This window comes from Triticum urartu, chromosome 5A, assembly GCF_056163025.1.
Source record: "Triticum urartu cultivar PI428250 chromosome 5A, HENAU_Tu73, whole genome shotgun sequence".
In the NCBI taxonomy this organism is placed as follows: domain Eukaryota; kingdom Viridiplantae; phylum Streptophyta; class Magnoliopsida; order Poales; family Poaceae; genus Triticum; species Triticum urartu.
The window spans coordinates 666,246,981-666,264,349 of NC_141877.1; the positions used below are offsets into that span (position 1 = coordinate 666,246,981).

General features: G+C 46.5%; 1 long non-coding RNA gene and 1 pseudogene across 2 annotated transcripts; both read left to right on the plus strand.

Annotated features, from left to right (window-relative positions):
• Positions 1-333: 333 nt before the first annotated feature.
• Positions 334-1,622, plus strand: LOC147973891 (uncharacterized; annotated as a pseudogene).
• Positions 1,623-2,984: 1,362 nt separating this feature from the next.
• On the plus strand, positions 2,985-6,429 carry LOC125511471 (uncharacterized). 2 transcript variants are annotated; one of them, XR_015603057.1, is made up of 4 exons: positions 2,985-3,574; positions 3,873-4,022; positions 4,243-5,674; positions 6,143-6,429. It is a non-coding gene; the product is annotated as an uncharacterized LOC125511471 (long non-coding RNA). The 2 variants fall into 2 exon arrangements; XR_007285006.2 differs by having other exon boundaries at positions 4,255-5,674.
• The last annotated feature ends 10,940 nt before the right edge of the window (positions 6,430-17,369 follow it).

Here is a 17,369-nt window from a genome sequence, read left to right on the forward strand (position 1 = left end):
TCTCGCCCCGCCCCGCCGCCGGTATTCTCCGGCCGCCTCCTCACCGCGCAGTCACGATCGTCCCTATCAAACCACTTCTCGACATGGCCGCCACCACGCCCGTGCTGTGGCCGTAGTTTTGGCCGTCGATCGGAGGTTTGGCCGTCGCCGTCTTTGCCGGCCGCAGAGGGGACAGGACCGCCGGCGACGCACCACGGCTTCCTCGGCAGCTTCCGACGAGAGCTCCACAGTGGCCAGTAGCCGGCCGGCAACCACCCCTGCTGCGTCGAGGTGATCATCACGGCTTCTTCGCCACCACGCCCGCAAGGTGTTCGGCATTTTGCCCACAAAGGTATGGACAGTGGAGACGAGTTTTTCTTCCATCACTTCCTTTGTTCATCGGACGATTCGTCGTCGAATGATGAAGATATTGTGGTGGTTGCACTGGTCGTTCACGTCCACATTCAACGGCAGCTTCCTCGGTACAGGGGGTCACTCCCTGGCCGTGCTCCCAACCTGAACCGCAACAGGGAGAGAGATCACGCCCTGCTCTATGCTGATTACTTTGCCAACACCCCTCTCTTCAAGCCGGATAAATTCCGTCGCCGTTTTCAAATGGCTAGACATGTGTTCAATCGTATCCGAGAGGGAGTGGTTGCTCATGACCATACTTTGAGTGCAAGACGGATGCCCTTGGCAAGCTTGGATTCTCCTCTTATCAGAAATGCACCGCGGCCATCCGCATGCTTGCATATGGAATTCGAGGCGATCTGGTGGATGAGTATGTGCGTATGAGTGAGACAACATGTCTGATGTCAATGTACAAGTTTGGCCAGGCTGTGATCGAGGTGTTTGGCCCAGAGTACTTGAGGCAGCCAACTGCCGCTGATACAGAGAGATTGTTGGCGACCAACGCAGATAGAGGCTTTCCAGGCATGCTTGGCAGCATAGATTGTATGCACTGGGAGTGGAAGAACTGTCCATTTGCTTGGCAGGGCCAGTACAAAGGGCATGTCAAGGCGTGCACTGTCATATTAGAAGCGGTGGCATCACAGGATCTTTGGATATGGCATTCTTTCTTCGGCATGGCAGGTTCTCACAATGATATCAACGTGCTGCAGCGTTCTCCAGTCTTCGCGAGGCTTGCAGAAGGCCACTCCCCACCTGTCAACTTTGAGATCAACGGCCACCACTACAACAAGGGATACTATCTAGCAGATGGTATATATCCTCAGTGGTCAACTTTTGTGAAGACAATCTCGAAACCCCGAGGTGAGAAGAGAAAGAGATTTGCCCAAATGCAAGAGAGTGTTAGAAAGGATGTGGAACGTGTTTTTGGTATGCTTCAATCCCGGTGGGGTATCGTTCGAAACCCTGCACTGTCATGGGATGAAAGGAAGCTTTGGGAGGTGATGACTGCTTGTGTGATCATGCACAACATGATCGTCGAGGACGAGCGTGATGAGAGTATCTTCGACCAAGGATTTGACTATCAAGGTGAAAATATTGAGCCCCTGCACCAAGACCCCGCCGCATTTGAACAGTTTGCCCAATTCCACCGTGAGATGCGTGATTGGCACACTCATTTAAATCTTCAAAATGACTTGGTTGAGCACGTGTGGGATCACATTGGCAACCAATAGATGTATTGATCCATTTTATGTTTAGTCAAGACAATTTCGATTTGGTTGTAAAACTATTTTATTAAAGACAATTTCAATTGGGTTGTAAAACTATTTTAATTTTCAGACAAATATTTGGGTTGGAAACTAGTTTTGATGAAAATTTGGGCATTTTTGGCCCTGACGGACAGAATGGGGCAAAAAGATGCGTCTGCGCGATGGGCGCACGGCCACCGTATCTCAGGACATGTCCGGACACGACCTCAAATCCCTACCCAAACGGACAGAATCCAGACAAAACGGACAATCCGTTTGAGGTCGCGCGGTGGAGTTGGCATTAGTTATGCTCAATTACTAGCATGGACTCACTGCAAAATTAACAGAGGATGTAGGGGTTAGCTTTGACCGGACCATCACGTCTTCGTAAATCCAGGAAGGGTTTGACTTGAAGTATCGTGGGCGGCTCTTAATTAGCTTGACCGTGCCTGCATGCGTTTGGTGTCCCTGTCGTCGACGCGTCCTTCAAAGGAAGAACGACTGCTTCTTCTGGAATGACACGATTCAGCTTTGCCGGCACTAGCTGGTTTCATCTCTTATTTTTACTCGATCGGATGCTTCAGTATCCACAATCAGCGATCGACCGTCGATGTAACCGGCCAACAACTTAGCTAATTGCCGGAACTTCTTGGCGCTTTTGCACCACACACGGCCGTACTGCAATCATGCATGTTCCTCTAATTAACTAATAATGCTCTTTTTAACATTGTACCAAAGCTAATCTAATCACGAGTGTCACCGACAGGCAGGCACGCTTTCACGATGCCCTCTTCTCTTCTGTTCCACAAAATTCATTCATTCCCCAGATCGATCGATACTCCTACACAAGATTATCCTAATCACTGTGGTGCGCTAATAACTACTCCCTCCATTTCGAATTATTTGTTTTAGATTTGTCTAGATACGAAGGTATCTAGCACAAATTCAAAACAAGTAATTCGAAACGAAATGAGTAGCAGAGTACGATGGAAGACTAACTAATGATCAATTAGACCACGAAAGCATATCGTGCGTGATGGAACATGGCACCTTCCCCGATAGGTCCAAGATTAAAAGAAAACATCGAGCACAAAGACAAAGCCGTGCTTGGTGGGTTAGTCCGCAATAGTATCATTAAATCTACTACCACTATAAAAGCACGAGAGGGCGGAGAACCGGATCATCTTCATCATTCAGACCATCGAATCCTACGCTCTATGTTGCTTGGATGTTTAACACCAACCATGTTTAGCCATGCTTAATTAATTACCCCGCTGCCATCAGCCACGTCACAGAAAAGCAACAACCGCGGCCCACGCGCACACGTTCGCACGTCTCTCACCCAACCTTCTCGCTCCCGATCCAACTTCCTCCCGAGAAAATTCATCCCCTCCGGCCTCGACTCGGCCTCCTCTCCTATGCCACTCGCCTTCTCCACAGCCGCCCGCCACACGCCGCCCGCCCACAGGTTGTCCGCCGCCGCTTCGAGGGCTAGCATCCCCGCGTCCCTCCTTCGTTCCAGTACCCGATTGGACTGCACGAGTGCCCCCACCGCACCATCAGGGGGCACCGCGGGAGTACAGCCACCGCACCGCCAGGGTACCACCGCGTGTGCCGGCGATGCGTGAGCCGCCGCTTGTGCGGCATCGATTGCCGCTTCCAACGATGCAGGAGCCACTCAATCCGGCGAGGATGCCGGGCGCTGTCACCACTGATTCTCAGGGTGTGCGTGCCGCATCCGAAACTCCCCTAATGTGCTCCTCCACTCCGCTTATAACATGTCGTTCATCCATGGCTCTCTGTTGCTATGCGCCGTTGAGCTCTGGAGCCGCTGCCGTCGAAGCCCATCGCCAGCCGTCCTCGGGTGGGCCGACGCCCAAACTCGGCTCCAGTGACATCCCCGCTAGAGGTCCTCCTCCACCTCTTCTTCTATTAGAGTAAGAGTTCTTCCATCTCAGGTTTGTTTTGTTTATCGTATTTCCTCAGTGATGTGCTGCTTCGACTTTTGTTCCAGTACTCCTCAAATTGATTTAACCAACAGTATGTCCTGAATCACCGTTTTAGATTCTGAAGATTATTGCCATCTACCCGTGGTTTTGAACTTCATTTGTAATTTTTCAGTGACGCACATTTTTACTGTCAAGTCTATAGTCATCAAGCAGTCCTTAATTTTAAGATGATATCAACATTTATATTTCTTTTCCCGCAAAAAAACATTTATATTCTTAATTACAGGGTGTTGTCAAGAATTTCATCGCACCCACTGCTTTCCCTCCGAGGTAGTTGCCGCCTGCAGCCATGCACAAGTGTCATCACCTGCATCTCCTCTGTGTGTTCCCGTCTCTCCATGCCGCACGAGGATGCAGTCATCACATCTGTGAGTAGGTAATTCATCAATTGATAGCTTTTCTCCCTGCTGTGACTTAGATCTTTCTACCTTGCTTCAAATTTAATTTGATTGTGACTCTTTGATTGATGTCAAATAAAGATCAACTTTATCTCTGATCGATTCATGGAAGTGCAAGCTTGAATATATTCTGAATATTCTGATTATTACTGGCAAGTTATATTCTAACACACTGTATTTTGTTTAACAACTTGGAAGTGTTTCTTGTAGTGATGTTAACCCCATAAAAAGGACCGCAGGTGGACATCTGCTATAAATAATCAGGTACTTCTTTCTCATTATCAAAGTGAAATGCTCAGTGAAACTATCCAATGGATGGACTGGTTATTTAACACTGAATGATCAGAGCTTTATTCTCTTCTTTTCTCCTCTTCCATCCACTAAAACATCTGCATTGCATGCTTCTTACTTCTCTGAGTGCTTAAACATAAATAAGAAAACCGAATTCTCTATGGGCATGAATAATCTTTCGATTCAAACAGAAAAATCAAAATGTGGTTCCAGTTCCGGGAGGTATGGCGTGGTTTCTTTGTTGGCATGTGCATGTGTTGTTTGTCTGTTGCCGGGTGGATTGCACAGTGGTGGTGCCGGGAGCCAGGGGTCATCAGAGAAGAGAGATGCTGACGTCACTCAAAACGAGCCTTGCTTGGCATTGACTGAATCCTCCACACATTATTTGTTGGCAATTGAGCCTTGCTTGGCACGTGCTTGGCATTGACTGAATCATACAGTGGCGAGCTTGTATCCCGGCCAACCTCTTCATCTTGATTTTTTAGAAGCTAACTCACTTCAAAAGGTGGCCTGGATTACCTTATATTCAGCATTGATCACACAGACTAGATTTTTTTAAGATGGAAAAGTCTGACAATTGAAAACCTATCCGAGAATCATGCTTGTTTGTGTGCTGCAATTTGCACCTAGAGAGGTCTCCTGCCATATACGCTCGCCAAGATCTTTGTCGTAGTCATTAGGATGCGGGATGGCATTGTCGGGATACACGCTCGCCAAGGTCTCCTGCCATATAGGCCCGTGAGAGATCCAGGGCGTGTTACTCTGCAGCATCATGACCACAATGGTGCCTTGGTTTTGAAAATACAATTTGAATGGCATCACAACATTTAGTAGACATTTTTTTCAACAGTTGCTTTATTTTTTATACCGTGTGAATCTCCCTTGGTTAACGCTTGAGACGTGTGTTACACATGATTAATTTTTCGCGCCTTATTGTTGTTGCTGTTGCCCGTGAGGTACTTGAAAAAATTCTCGGCATGTGGCGCTCTTCAATGACGTGTTCTCTTTTGAAGAGCAAGCAGACAAAGCATGAGAGCGCTATGATCCTACAAATTCTTGACTGCTTCTATACCCGTGTATTTGTTTTATCTTTTATTTTTGACTTATTTTATTCTCTTGAGTACTCCCTCCGTTCCGAATTACTTGTCTTAGATTTGTCTAGATACGGAGGTATCTAGCACTAAAATGAGTCTAGATACATCTGTATCTAGAAAAATCCAAGACAAGTAATTCGGAACGGAGGGAGTACTACATAAGAGGTGTCTTTGCAGAGCTTAAGAACGATTTATGGGTTGGAGCACACTAATACTGTATTGAAAAGGGATAGACAGCCAACCAGGTATGCAGTTATACGCCATTTGTTCCATGTGGTTATCAAAGTAATTGATGCCATTTATTACCGTAATCCTATCACATGATATATTCTTAACAAAGGATTTGATGCCATTTTTTTTACCTTAATCCTATAATAAGACAGTCTTATTTTCTGGTCATGGAATGAGAGCTTGCAGCTTATACATGACGTCTTGCAAGCCTTGCAATTTTTATGGACATGTTTTATAAGTGGTTGGAATTTTTACTGACATGTTCTAAAGATATTCATATTGCGCTCTTGCTGCCTCTTGATTTTATATGTTTAGAGTAATGCCCACCCATCATGTTAAAGGAATTTCTCTGGTGCTAAATCAATCCCAAATAAATGTTACCAATGTGTAAAAAAAATCTGATTATGTTCTTTTAAGTTTCTTTTGAATATGATTGTTATCCCCATTTCTAGACTGTTGACACTGCCCTATTACATGTACAGTGGTAGACTTCCCTTTTTGATTGACTCTGGATCTAAAGAAGTATAAGCATGTAGAGGAACTGGTGGTCCACCTTGCTACTACAAATGGACAGCCTGATTTTATCCATGTGTTGGACTAAATGATATTTGATGATTTGAGCCTTGCACCGGTAGGGTTTCCACAACACTAGGTATGATCTAAACAATGGCTGAAAATATTTATTGGAGCATTTGTTTCAAACAAATTTGTTGAAAGACATTTCAAATATTTTAGTGCTTGTGATATATTTTAGATAGTACCGCTTTAATGTGGCGTGGTACAGTTTGCCTTCTATCATGAACTTCGAACACTTCTAAAAAATATGCAAGATAATTTCCCTTTCAGCTGGCAATTGGGTTAAATTCATGTACACATCAGCACTCGGTATCTCTAAAAACTATATGTGTGGGAACTCTTGAAGTAAAATACGATATTGTCAGCTCGATTGTTATTTTAGTCAACGAAATATTTAAAATTTTAATGAAAATGTGCAACATCCAATAATATAGTAGGTATTAATTAACATTTATAGTGATTATCAACATCTTCGTTAAATACGATATTTTTGCATTGCGGATGTCCAATGATTCTGGCTATATGCACTGGAGTTTAATCCATGTATGTGAACTAATTAGATATCTATGTGAATTTAGAGATACATATGTGTTTGAGATGATTTCAGAGTACCATTACCGGCCCTGTAGGTCCATCGTAATTCGATTGTTCTGATTTTTTTTCATTTTTTTTACTTAACGAAGATGTATTTTCACTATGAAGTTTAATAATTAATAACTATTGGGTGTGTTCCGCAACGCAATACACAATGAATTGGATTCTCCTTGGCATGAGGCGACATGCCTTTGAATTACCAAGTTTTATTTGGTTGTTTGTTTCATGTGTTAATTATGTAATTGTACCAATGTCCATTCATACGAAAATGCAGGGTACTACAATGATGAATGTATGATTTTGGTAGTTCCATAAAATAAATAAAATATAGGACATTGAAATGTAGGGGTTGAGGTTTACAAGTCTACTGGAGTTAAAAAATATTTAGGTGAGGATCTTTATAGATGAGTCCCTATACATAGATTGATGGGAGATATTTTAGGGGACATGTTAAGTTTCTCTAACTCCGGTTCATGATTCCTCGGAAATCCTCCCATGGAAATCCTCCCAACCATAACCATTTACGGTAAACAACATATTTTGTTACTATTTTAGTTATCTTTTTATCAAATTTTCTTTAGTGAAAGCAATTTCATCATAAAATCGAGTTCTACATCGAGAACTCCCATGATGGCCACGCGTCAAGAGCCCGTAAGGAGGTAGAGTTCGTGAAGTACATGTTCGACCGCGACAACCCCCAAGCATGTGTCCCCGTACCCGATGATGGGAAGAGGATAAGTAGAACACTTATTAGTTGTTAGAGGGTGCAAGGATTTTGTTTCTCCCGTTGCAACACACTAGCATATTTACTCGATTAAACATATATAGAATTCAGAAGGCATCTTTTATATTTGAGAGACGTGCGTTGCACGTGCACGCTTACTAGTATGTCCTAAATGTATATGTTTTGTTCCGGTATATATGAGAATTATCCGGCTTGCATGTAATTCGTCGGGTTTGTGAAATATGGCTTGAATTGTATGCGGCTATGATTGGATGGCCGGTTTATGCATCGGAGTCCATAGACTGGGCCTCATTGGTTCATGGACAGATGCGGTATTTGCTTTAGGATATTGGAGATGCCCTAACGCTTCAGCACCTTTCGGTCCCTTCTTTCCACCTAAACAACTAAACAAATGTCGCGCACGGCCCTTGTCAGATCAGTCATCACCTCCCAAGCAGTTTTCTCCATCACGCCTCTCATTGTGCCACAGGGTACCCTCATAATCTCAACAAGATTGAGAGGGCCTTTCATTGGTCGGGTTCTAACAAGACGACCGGTGCAAAATGTAAGGTCAATTGGGATGTTGTTTGCCGGCCTAACACTTTCGGAGGCCTTGGGGTCCTCAACACCGACAGATTCGCTAGAGCTTTGCGCCTACGATGGCCATGGTATGAATGGAAGGAACCCAACAAACTTTGGGTCGGGCTGGAAAACCCGTGTACCGTCGAAGATCTGGACTTCTTCTATGCTTCTACCACCATCACCGTTAGGAATGGGGCTAAAACGCCTTTCTGGGACTCCCCATGGTTGTTTGGCCGCAAGCCCAAGGATGTTGCTCCTCTGATCCATGAGGCCTCCACAAGAAAGAATTGGAAAGTACGAGAGGCCCTTCATGGGAATGCTTGGATGGTAAAAATCAAACCCCAAACCATCGTCTCCGGAGGCCACATTCAGGAGCTTTTCTCCTTATGGATGCTTGTGAATGACTTTCAACTTGATGACCGTGCCGAGGATGACATCGTTTGGAAGCATGCAGTGGACGGGATATACACGATGGCAACTGCATACATGGCTCAATTTCTTGGCTTGGCGCTCTTTCCCATGGACTTCATGGTTTGGAAAGCGTGGGCTCCTTCAAAGGTAAAATTCTTCGCGTGGCTTGCTTTGCAAGATCGGATATGGACCGCCGACCGGCTGGAGGGGCGTGGATGGGATAATTGTGGTCTATGTCCTCTTTGCAAGAGACAGCAAGAAACGGGCATCCACCTCTTCGTCCAATGCCGCTTCTCTATTAGATTGTGGCGCTTGATCATTGAAAAGTTTGTGCTCGCACACATGGACACCTTCAGCTGGCAGCTTGAGGACTCACTCGTGAGATGGTGGGATCAAAGAATTGACATGCGTAACCCCAACAGGCGAGCTATGGCCTCCCTCACCATGCTTGTCTCTTGGTCTATTTGGAACGCGAGAAACACCCGAGTTTTCCGACACAAGAGTGCCCCGCCGCCAATCATCCTCAATAACATAGTTGTTGAGGCCAACCTTTGGATTACCGCGGGTGCTAAGAAATTAGGGCTTGTTGTTGTACGCGAGTAATCGCCATGCTGTGATCGTGGGTTACTTGTAAAACTCTTTTTTCCTCTTATTTAATGGATGAGGCAAATATTTTGCCTTCGTTTCGAAAAAAAATGTTGCTCGACCAGGTGGTGACTGGTGACGGATCATGCGCACATGCGATCGTGACCAGCAAGGCTACCCTCAGGACGCTAATCACGACAACTAAGCCTATCTATACTCTACTAGCTAAGGTTCTTTAACTTGGATGGGATCTGCGATTCGATTCCGCGTACGCCGGAATATTGGTGGATGCATGAGTGGACGGACATACGCGGCGGGAGGTTAACTAGGGAGGTGGCCCGCGCTCCTGTTTAATCTTCGTCGCCGCGCGCCTCGTACGGCCGCATCTGCATGCATGTGATGTGCTGGGGTTGGTATCTCCGGCCAACGTCGTGTGATTTAAAAACTTTGGTTGCAGGGATGCGGTGTCATCCAAAGCTTGACTGCGGCAGCTTCACTTCACTTTGCCACAACCCAGCTGTGTGTGTGCTGTTCACTGTTCGTGTTTTTTTAGTAGTTTTAGATATATTTCTTTTTGTCTATTTTGATGACAAGTATTTTTAGACGGAAAAAATACATAAATATGTCCAACTCGCTAGCTTCCGTTCATAAACATTAATGTGAGCGTGTCAGACACTAATTAAACAACAGATCACAGGCCTTCCCTGGTTAATTCAGCATCACCAACAACACCTAGCTGGAGTGGTAATGATATCAGCTATGTATGCACAAAATTTTCAGATCAAGTTGAGCAGGGGGGATATTGGTCTATGATAAACCTTTGCTTGTTCGTCGTGGCAACCGTGAAAATGCTTTGATTAGTGTTGCATGCTCAGTTTTTCAGCTCAAGTTCAGCCAGGGACATACTGATTGTGCTGATCGGCCTGCGGCTGGCCTGTGGATGCATGCATATGAACCTTCGTTGATTCGTTCTGACAATTGACCACCGTGCAGCAAAAAGTGCATGCATATACGTACCTTAAAGGTGACGAATTGAATCAATTACGTAGTACATGCATTGCTGTCAGAGCCTGCTAAAACTAGCTTATTTGTGCCGGCATCAAATTGCAAGTTTCCGGCCGGTGTCTCGCCTGGATCGACCAGGCAGGAAGGCCTACCCACCGACTGCACGCATGTTCTGCGACCAGTATGCAAAGAACCTAATTAAGCCAGATGGACGGATGATAGGATATCAATCATGCAAGCATCGCCGTAGTAGTGCAGTGTACGTGTTGCTTTTGGATATATATAGTAGTACAAAGCAGACACGGCCGGTCCATCTTTGTTGTATGTATGCATGCCAGGTGGCAGCACAAGACCCCTTCTTCTCCAATCATCGGCAAGCAGCAGATAGAGAGCCAGCTAAACAGTGGCCAAAGGTAGGAACTAAAGCGCGGGCTACAACACCAATGGCGGAGGTTGATAAAGATTGTGAAGCAGGTTAATCAGAGTTGAGGGGGTGAAGAACATAAGGGCCTATTTGGTTCCAAATAAGTCACCAATTTATAAATCGAAAAATGAAAAAAATGACTTATTTTGCCAAACAGACCCAACTTATAAGTCATAAGTTGCGCCACCCCAACTTAAAACTTATAAGTCACCCCCTTTTGCGTGGGTCCCATCATCTTTACATAAAAAAAACAAGATGGGAAGGTGTAGTCAGGTGACTTATAAGTCAGGTGACAACCAAACAGGCGTGACTTATAAGTCACTGGTTTTAAGTCACCTGACTTATAAGTCAGATGACTTATTAGAACCAAACAAGCTCTAAGTTATGCATGAAGTCTGAGAAATCTTTGATATTCAAGCATACACTTCAAAAAAAATCTAAAGTAGGGGGCAATAGTCCCCTCTGCCCATGAAGCTCCGCCACTGTACAACACGTACACATTCGTCCACACACACCTTTTTTCAGGTGTAACCATTGTTTAAAGCAAGCGTTGGGTGGCCTAGAGCTCGTGCAACAATCAGACGATCAATCATCAACAAGCTGGCGAGCAACCGAAAGAATGTGCATGCATGGACGATCATCGTCTCCATGGACCGTGGACGCATGTGTGCGTGCGTACGTACCGGTGTTATTATTACCAGTGAGATGCTTTTCTGTGATTGGTTTTGGAATCTAGCCAATGTTCATCGAGTGATCAGAAAGCTCTGGAGGTCGATGCTAGCTGGGAAGTTGGAGCCATGACGAGTTAACCACATATATAGGTGGCTAGTAGTAGTAGCCTAGTAGGGACCTGCGCGCGGCTCGAGTGAGCGCCATGCACGATCACATCCTACAGGGGGTGGCACTTTGCACACGAGGAGTAGAGCTCCGATCACTTTGAAAGCGATCAATCTAGCAGGACTATATACACAAGTTGAACACCTATAGCTATATATGTAGTGGAGTATGTCTAGCTAGTAGAACGTGCAGGATCAGAGATTGCCCCATGATCCACGGCGTGTTAGCGTCCGTGTCCAGGCCCCGGCCCGTGGAAAGCGCACAGCTGTTTTTGGCACTTACGTACTGTAGTATACGTGATTAGGAGTGGCTAGCTGTTGCGTTCGTTCGTTGGATCTGTACAGCAAAACAACAAAAGGACAGCGAACGCCTGAAAAGGATGGACACTATTCGGTGTACCGGCTGGTGCGCGGCTACGTGGAACAAGACGGAGCCGCTGCCTAGGATAAGGAAACCAGGATGAGAATAGGCTCCAGCCTTGTGAGAAACGGTCACTAAATTCGAAAGCGATATGCCGATATACAAACAGGTGATACTACAATTTAGAACGCCGCCAATACGCCTAGAATCAATGTGCCGTACGTGCCTGTGCTGTCTGTACAAGGATGGTACAGGACTAGTACATGTGTTTATAGTCGCGATGATTATTAGGACCAGGATTCGATGGAGTTGCTGTTTGCCTCGCGCGCGACGTGTTACCTTCCATGCCCGGACCCCGGACACGAGAGCAGCAGCTACCTGTTGAGGCCGCTGTGACCAGGAGTAGTAGCTAGTAGCCGAAGAGTTCACCTTGACGCTACGTTACTGTGGCATAGAACACAATTTTCAGCAACAATATCAAGGTAGCAAGTTCATTTGGCACATCCAAAAGCAATCAGTCAGTACATGTCCCCCACATACAAATAATCAAAGCAAAGCGCACTACAACCATACATGTTCACATACCAAATATCCAAAAGCATGCTATTTCTTTTGCTCATCTTGACCATCTACAAGGTGCTCCCCTAGCCATCCTTTTTCTTTTGCTCATCTTGATCATCTACAATGATACATCTAAAACTACAAGGTGCTCCCCTAGCCATCCTTTTTCTCTCGCTCATCTTGACCATCTACAATGATACATGCTATCAAAAATGTGCCTACCAATTACTTCTAACTATGGATCTAGACAACAATATGTGGAAGAAATTGAGGAAGAACATTGCACATACAGAAACATAGATCTGTTCATCAATCCAATGTGAGCATCAGCATGTATATACAGAGAAGGGAATGGAACAGTACCTTGCCTCCGTTGATACTTGCTAGCCGCCCTACTAGTTCGTCGCCGCTGCCTGCTAGGTCGCCACTGCTGCCGCCACCGCCTGCTAGGTTGCCGCCGCGCAGCTGCCTGCTAGGTTGCCGCCGCGCCGCCGCATGCTAAGTCGCCGCTGCCACTGCCTTCTAGGTCGCCGCCAAGCCCCTGATGCGCGCCATCACAGGTGAGAGATAACGGGGAGGAGAGGGAAGCCGCGCTGGAGAGGTGCGTGAGGGGCTGAGAGAGTTAGACGGGAGAGGATAGGGCTTGGGTTCGTGCGAGGGGAACGAGGCCCGTTCTCTGTCGTCCGCTCGAATCGGAGGTATGCCTGGGTTCCGCATATAGAGCGAATATGCTCTTTTCTGGGACCGGTGGGTTACGATTCAATCGGCTAACTGAACGTGGGAACAGGCTCTCGGGACGGGACGGACCCATGCCATTCCATCCGGTGACAGCAACTGAACATACCCTAAATGACTTCTCGAAGGTGTTGTTGAAGAGCTTCCTCCTCTATCCATCCCGGCTCAATTTGACCCTCGGACGTCGACTTGCGTTTGGTGGCAGAGTCTAGTTTCCTTTAAGGCGTGCTTGTGTTCGTCGTTGGTTTTTTTTGGCATGGTTGTCCTCTGATCAATCATGTTGTATGATTTTTCATCTCTGTGTTTTCTCTTCCTGTTAATAAAATCACAGGAGCCCTTCTGACTAGATTCGTAAAAACTAAAGGAATAGCTAGTAGCCGGGGAAGTAGTTTGTGGTTTTGTGCTACGTGGTATGGTTTGCGTCATGGGAAAGAAAGAATGCTGCGATATTAATGGACCGAGACAAGGAACCAGGCTGGTCTGCTCGTCGGAGGCAAATTTTCGTGTTTTGACCCTTTTCTAAAACCTATTCGAGATTTGATACTAATTTGAATTTTTTTGAGATCTGACCCTTTTGCTACCGCCAGAGTTCATGGCGGTAGGGTCTAACTGCCTATCGCCAGAGACTTTGGCGGTAGGAAACATCGCTACCGCCAACCGGGCTAGCAGTAGCCTGCACAATCCTACCATCAAGGTGCTTGGCGGTAGGCACGAGCACACACTGTGTTCAATACTTAGGAGGTTTTTGGCGATAGGGCATGCAACCCTATTGCCAGGGACCTTGGCGGTAGGCTGTTATACCCTACCACCATCATCCCTGACGGTAGCAAAAGGGTCAGATCTCGAATTTTTTTCAAACTAGGGTCAAATCTCGAATAGGTTTTAGAAAAAGGTCAAAACACGAAATTTAGCCCTCGTCGGACAAAAACAACACCGATCCAGGGACAACGAAGGCCTGAAAAGGACCGGCAATGGGCAGCTTCCGTGTACTGCCAGCGTAGGATGGAGATGGAGCTCCTGCCCAAGATTAGGTGATCATCGATAAAATTGACTAGTTATAGTTTTTTTTTGTTTCTCAAATAGATAGTTGAAGTTACCTTGACCAATTTGATCAACGCCGGTTGTCTCACACGCTAAACCGGGACATCTTGGCATCCAGGAAACAAAGACGGTTCACGAACAAACTGCAATTCGGAGACAGCGCCAATGCCACCCTGGAGTGTGCCATCCCCTCCCCATCCACCCCAATTGCTCGACATTGATAAAAAAATAATTAGAGCATCTACGGCCGTGGACTTTCGGTACAGCACCCGTGGGGATCCTGTTGAGCCATAACACGATGCAAACGGAATACAAAATATTTCTCGCAACGCATCGAAGCATCGAGAACCACGAAGTTCATGCCGAGCTCCAAGATGATCTTGTTGAGCATTCATGGCTACTCGATGCACTAGTTGATTGTTATCTATATCATGCTCTTTACTTCATTTGGACTCTTTCATGTGTTTGAATCTAAATAATTTAATTGGAAACTTTAAATTTGTGATATTCGTGGATTGTGTGAACATTGATTAGTAAGTTTAAATTCAATACAAGTGCAAATATGTAGCTGAAATATAATAAGTACACAAAACTTAGCAGAGTGGAGGAACAGATTTTTTAGGGAGTTATATGTTTTAGCGGTTCGGCTAAGAACCCTTTTTTAGAGGACCAATTACAAGGACTTAAGGTGCCGGCTAGGAACCATTGTTCGTGGAGTTAAATTATAAGGGGTCGGCTAGAGATGCTCAACAAAGAGGCCCCCAGTTTCAAAATTTTCAAGCTGATAAGACATAAAATTCTTATTTTGTATGGTTTTCAGGCCATGAGTTGCAGTGCATGTACCGTCGTCCAAATAATGCAACCAACCTTTAGATTACTATATAACAGTTGCATTTTTTGTTGTTATAATTTTCTCCAACTGCGCTGACAAGTGCCAACTGATTAAGCTAGCAGTGGCCACGTAAGACGTACTTGCTGGTTGCGAGTGATACGAGATCTTGGGTAGATGCCTTTGTGAGCAACTCGTGTTAGTTGACAGTGAGCGCTTTTGTTACGTGGAAGCCATATGATCGATCGCTATGCAAAGACTGAGCCTTTTGGTAATCAACCAGGGTTTAACTAGGGTTTTTTTTTCATGATAACACGTGTCTTCTTAATAAAATAAAGATTTAATTACAAGCCACGTAAACACCAACATTATAGGACTGGAAAGATAGGAAAATCCTACACAAAAAACCAGCCTATCGCTCTCCACCAAGGAAAAGGTGACAGATCATCTCTTCACCCGAATTCGACACAGCTTCATCGCTGATCTGCAGCTTTACGAACCTCCAAAACAGTTATCGTGAAGCAAATCATTGTCATTGAAAGAATCAGACCGGGGCAACGTGTCCCCGATCATACCATTGAACTTTAGAACTGACACTCCCGCACGACTACAACGTCGCTGAAGGAAACCGTAAATGTCAGCCTCCAACTACCAACTGAACACAGGATATATACACCTTCTTTCAGCTGTCACCTGTGTAGACAATCGTCCACGCATACTCCCGGACGACAAAACCACCCTGCTCCACCATGATATCGGAGACAACGCCACAACAACAGGGACAAAACAGAAGTATAGACACACATGAAGGGGTCGCTGCCGTCTCCTCGCCGACACCATCCATGAACCCTAACGTCGTGGATCGATCTGAAGGATTGGCAAACACACGAAGCCATCAACTCCGATACGCCGTCATGAAGAACACCGCCGGCGTGGGAGTGGAACTGAACCAGATCTATTCATCCGAGCACCGCTCCCACCACCACAACGATGCACCACGACTTAGTAAACAAAACCCCAACTACAAAGCGGAGGAACGGAGTCCCCCCTCCCTCCCGCTGTCGGAGCAGTAATCTGAGGGAGCGGGGACCAGCCCTAGAGGTAGAGGACCGCCTCCCTAGTTGCCTTCATGTGGCGGTGGCTAGGTTAGGGAAAACGTTTGCTAGCTTATACGTACATGGTATTTTAGGGTTTAACTAGCTAGCTAGGAGAGTATGTGATACGACTGTTGGCCAGCTATTTTGGCACTGTTTTTTTTTGGCGGGAAATATTGTTGGCACGAGTGAATTCTGACTTCTGTTTTCCGTAAATTATTAGGCAATTTTGAAAAGGACGACGGTAATTGCCACACGTATGGGCGTTAAGGAAGTCCATATGTTTTGGTGTCTAAAAGGACCAGCCCACACGCGTATGTGGGAGCAAAACAATTAGCATCCACACGTCTTTTTTTTCTTGCGGTCCTTCTCAGACCCCTACGTGTGGGTATAATGCATAAGAGCAACTCCAATGGGACGACCCATTTCGTCCGCCCGCGTCCGTTTGGGTCGGCGCGGACAAAAGTGGCGGCCCAACGCGCCGACTCAAACTCAAATCATGTCCGCCCGGCGTCCGCGCCGACCCATTTCCGGCCCAAAATTGTGCCTGGAATACGTCGGCGCGGACGTGAAGCGGACGCGTCGCGCGTCTCCTCGCCGTCCGCCGCGTCCCCACCTGGCGGCCACCCAACCGCCACGGTCAACATAATTTATGACGACTGCCCACCTTGGGCCCACGGGTCAGCGATGGCGGTCGTCCTTTTTTAAGTCGGGCGTGCGGCGGGGCCGTCCTCATCCACTTACCACTCGCCCCACGTCCCCATCTGGCCACCCCTGCCCCCACGCCGGCGACAACCCTAGCCACCGCCAGCATGGGTTTCTTCTCCGGCATCAGCAGCAGCCGCAAGGGCAAAGACCCCGCCCGCCATTCCCCCTCCCTTCCCGTCCTCCCCGCGCCGGCGCGCGCTCCCCGGCAGAGGCAGCGCATCAAAGTGCCGTTGCACCAGGCCGAGGAGGCCGAGGCCGCCTACCAGGCGGCCATCAAGGAGAGCGAGGAGGAGCGGTGGAGGGAGGCGGACGAGGCGGCTTTCGAGGCTCTCCGCGGAGGGCGACTGCGTCATGCCGCCGATGGCCCCGCCGTCTGTTGGAAATATGCCCTAGAGGCAATAATAAATTGGTTATTATTATATTTCCTTGTTCATGATAATTGTTTATTATCCATGCTAGAATTGTATTGATAGGAAACTCAGATACATGTATGGATACATAGACAACACCATGTCCCTAGTAAGCCTCTAGTTGACTAGCTCGTTGATCAATAGATGGTTACGGTTTCCTGACCATGGGCATTGGATGTCGTTGATAATGGGATCACATCATTAGGAGAATGATGTGATGGACAAGACCCAAT